Genomic DNA, 9,241 nt, shown 5'->3' on the forward strand with positions numbered 1-9,241 from the left:
CCCTTAATAATTAGGATACTTAGTGTATTTGTGGTAAACTAGTAAACACAAAGTTAGGGTGGTAAAAAGAGACACCCCACCCCAGCATTCTGGCCACAGATTGCAAGGAAAAACCAGGAGGCCTCAGAGTCACCATCAGTGTCTGTTCCTGAAGGAAGCACTCAATCTCAGAGGGACAACACCATCAGGCACAGGCGGTAAAGGTGACACCAAGGTCATTGTCCTGAGTTTGTGATCCCCTCTCCTTAAGAAGTATTACAATTTGGGGCACCTGGGTGGTTCAGTCAGTGGGGTGTCCAACTTTAGCTCAGGTCATGATCTCACATTTCGTGATTTCGAGCCCGGAGTCAGGCTCTGTGTTGACAGCTTGGAGCTTGGAGCCTGCTTTGGATTCTGTGTCTCCCTCTCTCTCTGCCCCTCCCCTGCTCAGGCTCTGTCTCTCTCATTCTTAAAAATAAATAAACATAAAAAAAAAGAAATATTACAATTTGAAAAACTGGCCAGTTTACAAATATGGCAATGGTAGGAAATCAGAGGAAATATAATATTCTGAAAGAAGGAATGAATTACATCGTTGTATGTTCAAGTGGGTAATTGTACTTTTTGTGAAGTGGTACAAAAGAGAAAATTTTAGGTAAATTGGAGAAGTTTTCGCCAAGAAATGAATTTGGAACCAAATTCTTTCCTCTGTTCTTTCCTGAGTTTCCCAGGTCATCACAACTACCACTAACAACAACTACCACTAACAACTTTAAAGCAAATGGTTGCCTTAAAGATCACCTGTTAGGGGCATCTGGGTGGCTCAGTGGGTTAAGCTTCTGACTTCAGCTCAGGTCATGATCTTATGTTTCATGCCCCACATCAGGCTCTCTGCTGTCAGCACAGAGCCTACTTTGGATCCTGTGTCTCTCCCTCTCTCTCTGCCCCTCCTCCACACATGCACTCACTCTCCCTCTCTCTCTCTGTCAAAAATAAACATTAAAAAAAACCACCTGTTAAATCTTTGGCCAATCCCTAAGGAGTGGCAGGGAGGGCTGCACAGGAAGAGTAACTAAAGATAAATAACTGGAAAAAGGTGATGCCACTGGCTGATATTGAAAGGACAGGAGACAAAAGGGAGCTGGGGAGGATCCAGAAGAGGAAGAATATAATAAATTAACTTTGGAACTTGCCATGTTGGAAAGTAGGTGGACATCCACAAAAAAAAAAAAAAAAAAAAAAAAAAAGTCTAGCAAACAACTGGAAATGAAGCTTAAAAGAGAAGTTAGGGGTAGAAACAGATCCAAGAATCATCCTCAGAGATATGCAAGTTTACAAAGAGGACCAAAGAACGAACCTTTAAAAATAGGGAACACATGGGAGAAACACAAAAATCACTGAGAGAGGATTCAGAGAGGTAGGTGAAAAAGTCCATGGAAGAGAGGTGTTGGAGTAGGAGAAGAGATGGGAATTTGACATTTTGAATTTATGGTTGATTTCCCAGATGTAAGTTTCAGTCGAGGGCAGACCCTCAGCTCAGACTGCAAATGACAGAAGTACTATATATCAAGAGAAGGAAAGGGTACCTTGACTTAAAGAAAAACGGTAAAATAAAAGGGAAGTTTTACGTTTGTTTTATTTTGTTTTTAGGAAGGAGAGACTTGGTTATATTTTGAGAATAAGCCAGAAGAGCTAGCAAGATTCAAGAAATAAGGGAGAGTGTGTGTGAGTTAGCAAAGCCTGGACCTAGAGGAAAAGGAAAAGTCTGTGGAACTGAAATTGGAAGACCAGGTAAGGAGTGGGGAGTTGAAGATCACTTTAGTTCACCATGTCGTTTGACCTGCCAGAGAAAAGGGTGATTTTGAGAGCTGGAGACTTTGTAAACCGTTTTAGAACTGTTCTACAGGAGAATACAATAAGTGCCAAATAAATGGTTCAAATGAAGTGCTACCACAAAGCCTCCCTTTCAACTAGAAGAGGGTAGTATTTAATCTAAGTGTTGAGTAAATAGGTATGTGAAGGGGAGGAAGAATGAGGACCAGGTATTGTGCAAAGGCCCTGGGGCAGGAAAGCATAAATGTCTGTTGTGGGAATTGGAAAGAGACCCTGCAGCCTCATCAAAGAGACAGGGACATAGTGGGAAATAAGACTGGAGAGGTAGATTATAGAATAGATTATATAAGGCCTTGAATATCAAGGTAAGGAATGTGGGCTTTATTTGTAATGGAGAACTGTTGAAGGTTTTTGAGTGAGAAGGTAGCAGTACTTAAAAGGGTTAATCTAGGGGTGCCTGGGTGGTTCAGTCAGTTGAGCATCTGACTCTTGATTTTGGCTGAGGTCATAATTCCAAGGTCATGGGATCAAGCCCCATGTTGGACTCTGTACTGAGCCTGGAACTTGTTTAGGATTCTCTCTCTCTCTCTCTCTCTCTCTCTCTCTCAAAAAAAAAAAAAAAAAAAAAAAAGAGGGTTAATCTAGGTCAGGGTCAATATGAAGAATGCAATGGCAAGACTTGGTTGAGGTAAGCCCTGCCCTGCAGTGGTAGCAAAGGGAGAGAAAGAAAGGGACCACTCACCCTGATGTCCTTCCACACACTACTCATCATGTCTTTCTGGAGCTTTGTTTACAAGTATTTTGCTCTCCAAGAGCAATAATGACATGTAATTATACTAAGGCTTGGGGCTTTTCCTGGTTGAGTAAAATTTCTGTTATGAGTGTTATTAGGAAAGATAGTAAGAAAGGTTAGCTTTATATATTCACTTGATATACTCTTCCAACCTTTGGGTTCAGGATCTCCCAAAAGTCCCCCAAAGATATTTCATTCTGACTCATGTGTTCCGCTCATTCCACAGAGATTTTATGAGTGGACATCATTGAGGCAGAGCCCTGAGTCAGGAGCCAGAGACCTGTATTCACGTTTTACTTCTGGGAAATCTATAGTATTAGCCACGTCTCCTAAAATCTCTGGGACACCGTTTGCTCTGAAATATTAAGATGATCCCAGATTTCATAATTACATTGTTTCTTTGAGCTTCTTGGAGGGGAAAAAAAAAGTCATGTTCTGTCTTCCAACTCCTCTCTTCTAGAGGGCTGGGAACATGAGTAAGTGTAACCATATCTGATGTATATTATAACAAGGTAACTGTTTGGGACAAAGCATTCCAAGCAACCTTTTCAGCCTAAGGCCTAATCAGAGATGATCCCTAACAACCCCGTCCCCAAGCTTTTCGTGTCATCTCACACTTGCTCACCCATTTGTCCTCCCTGCTGCCCCACCTCTAACTCTCTGAGCAACCAAATTCCAGTATGTCCAGATCTCCAGTATACATTCAAAATAAGAGTATCATTTCAAAGGAGAAAAAAAAAGAGCAGGAAGACTAGATATTTTCAATTCCAAGGGAAATTAAAAGGAACAGATTCCTTCTGCATAATTTTTTTTCTGAGTTGTTAAGATGCCATTCTGATGAGAGCCAGCTTGCCTCCACACACCCAAACAACAGCTGATTCCACCTCTCATCTTACTTCCCTTTCCTCATCAGTGAAGGAGGCAGAAGCTTGGCAGCGTAAACCCATACACATTCCCCAAGCCCCAAGTTCCCTCCCAGTCCATTGTGGCAGAGAGTTTCGGCACAGTCCCACCAACTGCCGGATTTGCTTAGATTCTTTATGTGAATTTATTTTTTTTGAATGTACATCTCAAATACAGAGAGAGGGAAGAGGATATATGGACATAACATTGAATTCCGAGACAAAATACCTGGTGTGGCAGCCATGGGGACCGTGTGGCTCAGATCTCCCTTAGCGAAAGAATCTGCCATTCAACTACTGGTGTGCAGGCAGCTGTCAGCCTCCAGCTACATACATCACCTTTGGGATCCATTACAGTGTCAGAGGTAAGTCCCCACTGTCCCCAGGCCTGGTATGGGGGTTAGGGCTTGGCCATTTCTGCTCACTATGAAACTTCTCTACCAGACACTCTGTTCTGGAGCTTTCCATTGGGTTGACTGGAGCTTGGAAGGATCTGCATCATGAGGTTCTCCTTACCCAATTTTGCTTCCTACGTCCTTTCCTTTCAGGGGTATCAGAGCCTTCTGTATCCTTTCCTGCTTCCTTCCCCTTTTTCATTCATAGACATTAATACCCAGTGAACCTCTTGCACCCCTAATGTTGCCTCAGCATCTGTTTCCCAGACCGCCTGAATTGACTCAGGTTGGTTCCCAGGGTGGTCTGAAAAAGCAGGCAGTCAGATGGGGTTTGGGAACTGCACTACTCACTGCCTGGCTGGCAGTAAGAACCCCTCCCAGATAGTATGTGGGCTAGATAGTCTGAGACAAGATGGCGACCCAGTTGCTTTCACGGATGGTACAGTGGGAAAATGTTCCTGTGGTGTAACAATTCAGGCATGTGGGGAAGGCGGAGGGGTAGTAGTGAATACAGGGACAGTGGAATTGGCTGGCTGTTATTAAGTTGCATTGAGCCCTGCCAAGAGATAACGAAAAGCTGAGAGCAGTAACCAAACATTGAAAATTAACTGTGAAGGCCAACAGCCTCTTTGATGGGTTACAAAGAGGCCCTTATCTATAGCAGTGGGAGAGCAAAAAAAGCTGAAGACCAAACACAGGATTTAATAGAGTTCCAGGAGGCAGATCTGTAATCAAGGTCAGAGCCTTGGTTGGGAAAACCCAGAACTCTGTAACATGGAATTGGAGGTGTGTAAGTGGTGCATCCCAAAATTTTGGCTCTCACACTCCTCTAAACCCTCAGAGCCTTAAGAAGGAGCCCAACCTCCCTATTAAGATCCAGCACTCCCTCCTTGTGAAAAGACACTACAGAGGCCTCTCCCCTGCCAGAATCTGCCCCCACCCTTCTCCTGACTGCCAAGAACTTACTTAGGGTTAAGTTACAGCATAGTCTAACAGGAACATGCTGGTCCCAACGAGGGAAGAAAGGAACTATACCCCCAGGACTGCATGTGCTGTATAAGAACTTATGCACTCATAAGAACTAGCCAGCATATACTGGTAAGATTTGGGGGGTATCTGTGGGGTTGGTGTTTAAAAAATTTTTAACGTTTATTTATTATTGAGAAACAGAGAGAGGCAGAGCATGAGCATGGGAGGGGCAGAGAGAAGGGGAGACACAGAATCCGAAGCAGACTCCAGGCTGTCAGCACAGAGCCCCATGCGGGGCTCGAACTCATAAATCGCGAGATCATGACCTGAGCCAAAGTCGGACGCTTAACTGACTGAGCCACCTAGGCGCCCCATCTATGGGGTTGGCGTTTAACCAAGTAGCTGAAATACAAGACTAGATACAGACAGTTTATTCACTGGGGCCCACTCTTGGGATAGAATTTAACTTGCTGGTAAAGACCTGCCTCAGTGGCTCCTAAAAACACGGAGGAGCCTTGGTGAGTGAAGTGCATCTCCCTGGACTGCCATAGCTCGGTGTAGTGGGCACATACTAGAATCAGTTGTTATGAGAGGCCAGAAGCTCTACCACACGATGTTCCATAAAAGGTCTCTAGGAACTCCTTTACCAAGGCCATCAGGAATGTGCTGGAGAAGGTACTACCAGCATCACTGTGAAGCTCTGTGTGGCTTTCTTCTGCAAACCAGAGCTAACAGGAGGAGATACTGTCACAGCTATCTTCTATAGCAACAGAGGTAAAGGAGTCCCAAAGCAATAGAGGCCAAGGGGCAGCACTTAACACTTAACTGCTGAAACCTGGAGGGTTACAATTATCCTAATGACTGGCAAGGTTAGAGTGACAGCCCCAGGAGCATGACACAGAGCTGTGGAGATGGTTAATAGAACACGGCATCCCTGGGGGCAAGATCAAAGCACAGGTATTACTGAATATATGTAATTGAAAGAAATAGACAAGCAGGAACCTAGGGAGGGAAGTCCCAGTAAAAACTCATGATCCCTTTTCTAGCTTGCCAACCTGAGTCAGTTTTCAGATCCAAAATTCATTGGTTAAAGAGGTGGCCAGGCCTCCAAGACTGGCAATACCGTGGTAAGTATGTGCTACAATAATTCCCCAGCCCTTCCAAAAAGGGATCTATGACTCTTTGCTCAAGTGACTGTAAACACAGGAGAGGAGAACAGCCAGGCATTTTGAGGGCTGTTGGTCACAGAACCTGAGTTGACCTTGATATCTGGAGACCCAAAGCATCATCTCACCCACCCTGTTGAGTAGAGCTTATGAAGGCCAGGTAACAAATAGAATCCTGACTAACGTCCAGCTTACAATGGATTCACCCCATCTAGTCAGAAACAGGACTGTTTGGACGTCCTGCAGGACATCACTTTGATCTGTTGATGTCGTCATGCTGATCAGTCAGGATGAGGAGTAGTTTGCATACTCTAAGCCTCAGTAAGACCCATCTGCTCCAGAGGAATGTGGAAGATAATCACAACAAAGATTCGGGGGCCTACCACGTCAAAACCACAGTGAAGTTTTCAGGAGTCCAGTGTTCAAGGGACGCGCCAGGACATCTCCAAAGTAAAAGACAAATTGTTGCATCTTGTATCTCTTACAACAAAGAAGGAATCAGAGAACTTCAGAGGCCTCCTCATATTGTGAAGGCAACACATTCTATTCTAGAAACACTGCTCTGGCCCATACACCAGGTGCCACACAAGATGGCCAGTTCTGAGTGGGGCCTGGGGCAGGAAAGGAGTAGCCCCACTGTCTTAGTTCATGCTGCGAAAACAAAATACCACCATCTGGATGGCTTATAAACAATAAACATTTATTTCTCACAGTTCTAGAGACTAGGAAGTCTAGGATTGTGGTGCCAGTAAGTTTGGGGTTTGGTAACTGCTTCCTGGCACATAGATGGCTCTCTTTTCACTGTGTTCTCCCATGGCAGAAGGAGGAGTGGGCTTTACTTGGTCCTCTTCTTGTAAGGACACTGATCCCATTCCCAAAGGCTCTGCCCTCATGACCTAATTACCTCCCAAAGGCCCCACTTCTAACACCATTATGTTGGGTAGTAAGATTTCAGCATATGAGTTTTGGAGGGATGCAAACATTCAGATCATAGACCCACTTACCATCACTCTCAGTGACCTATTGGGGGATTTTGTGTTTCCTGTTCCTGCAACTCTGAGCTCTGCAGGATTAGAACTTCTAATTCACAAAGGGGCATACTCTTTCCAGAAGGATCCCATTAAATTACAAACCATGGCTGCCACCTAGGCACTCTGGACTCCTTATATATGTATAGGGAGCATAGGGTAGGGCAAGAAACTACTGTGTTATCAGGGGTAATTGACCCTAATCAGGGAAGAGATACGACTGCTCTTACAAAGCTGGGACAGGACAGGGGCACCTGGGTGGTTCAGTAGGTCGAGCGTCCAACTTTGGCTCAGGTCATGATCTCGCAGTTCATGAGTTCGAGCCCTGCATCAGGCTCGCTGCTGTCAGCGCGGAGCCTGCTTCAGATCCCCTGTCCCCCTCTCTATGCCCCTCCCCCAGTCACATTCATTCTTTCTCTCTCTCTCTCTCTCTCTCTCTCTCTCTCTCTCTCTCTCAAAAATAAATATTAAAAAAAATTTTTTTAATTAAACAAACAAATCTGGGGCAGGATGGAGGTCCTGGTAACTTACCAGCATCCCAGTAAAGTGGGATGTACCCTACCCGGGCACTCCGGTCCTCCCTTGCCTAGTTATGACCATGAATGGAAAAGTACAGCAACCCTGGCCTACAAAGGGTCCTCAGACCCCTCAGATCCCTCCGGAATCAGGGTTTGGGCACCAAGTGGCTATACCACTGAGACCAGTAGAGGTGATGGCTGAGGGCGAGGAAGATTTAGAGAGGGGAGGAAGGAAACAAGGAGTACCGGCAGCAGCCCTGGGACTAATAGCAGCGGTGGGGACCGTAGTTTATACCGTCAGCCTCCAAGCTCCTCCTCAGGAGGAGAGGCCCCTGGAACACTTACCAAATGTGCAGGGAGAAGTGAAGCCACAGGACACAACGGGTGGGCTCTAGCAGCCAGGGAGGTGCCCATGTCGATTCCCTCCAAGAGAGTACTTTCTGTTCAGCTGCCAGAAGTGCAGCCTCCCCTCCTTCCAGCTGCGGCACCTTCAGGGTGCACTGTTACATTCGAGTTGCAAGCACACTCTTCCCTGGCAACCCCAGCCAATGACTGAGTGTGATTGGGTCCTAGCATCCAGCCATTTCCATTCAACATGGCACTCCTGTAACTGGCAGTCTTTGTGCCGATCTCTGTCCTGGGTGGGCTGAGGGTCTGTCACATCTGCATGGTGACTGGAGGTCCCCTTGCCCTGTCCTGCTTCCTCCCTCTTTCACAGGTGTTACCCTTAATAAACTCCTTACATTCCTAACTTTGTCTCAGCATCTTTACCCAAGGACCCAAACTGACACACTCAGGCAATAAAATAATGTTAAACAAAAAAATGAAAACTACATGTATATGTGTGTACACACACACACATTACAATCACAAAGTTTTTTTTAATGTTTATTTTTGAGGGGGTGAGGGGTAGAGAGCAAGGCAGACAGAGGATCCAAAGTGGGCTCTGTTCTGACAGCAGAGAGCCTGATGTGGGGCTTGAACTCATGAACCGTGAGATCATGAACTGAGCTGAAGTCGGATGCTTAACTGACTGAGCGACACCCCCAATCACAAAAATTTTGAAAATGTGTATTTATGTAGATGAGACCTGGAAGGAGACATAGAAAAATTAAGCTGGTTGGTCTATTAGAGTGAAAGGATTGTAAATGGTTTTTTTTTTTATTTGTCCTTCATTGTTGACGTAAGGATAATTATACATTACGCAAAATAAGGAGAAGATAAAGATTTTGGTTCTGTACCTACTTTCTGTCTCTTAAAAGCTGTGGGACTTTGGGTAACTGAGTTTTTTGTTTCCTTGTCTATAAAATAAGGATAAGAATTGTGAAAATAAAATGAGATTAAGAATACGAACACATTTTGCTACTGTACAACACGGTAAAGTTGCAAAGTATTTTTTCTAAGTTTATTTATTTTTAAGTAATCTCTAAAACTAATGTGAGGCTCACGCTCAATGACCCCAGGATCAAGAAGTCACACGCTCCCCCAACGGAGACAGCCAGGCGCCCTGGTACCTTTTTATTAGAGGCCAGGGTCCCTGATATAAAGAAGCTGGTCAGTCAGTGTGTTTGCTGAATTTCTATGGCTGCTGTAACCAATTACCACAAATTTGCCATCTTACGGGCTGGAGATCAGAAATCTTAAAATCAAATTGTCAG

This window comes from Panthera onca, chromosome C1 (genome assembly GCF_046562875.1).
Source record: "Panthera onca isolate mPanOnc1 chromosome C1, mPanOnc1 haplotype 2, whole genome shotgun sequence".
Classification (NCBI taxonomy): domain Eukaryota; kingdom Metazoa; phylum Chordata; class Mammalia; order Carnivora; family Felidae; genus Panthera; species Panthera onca.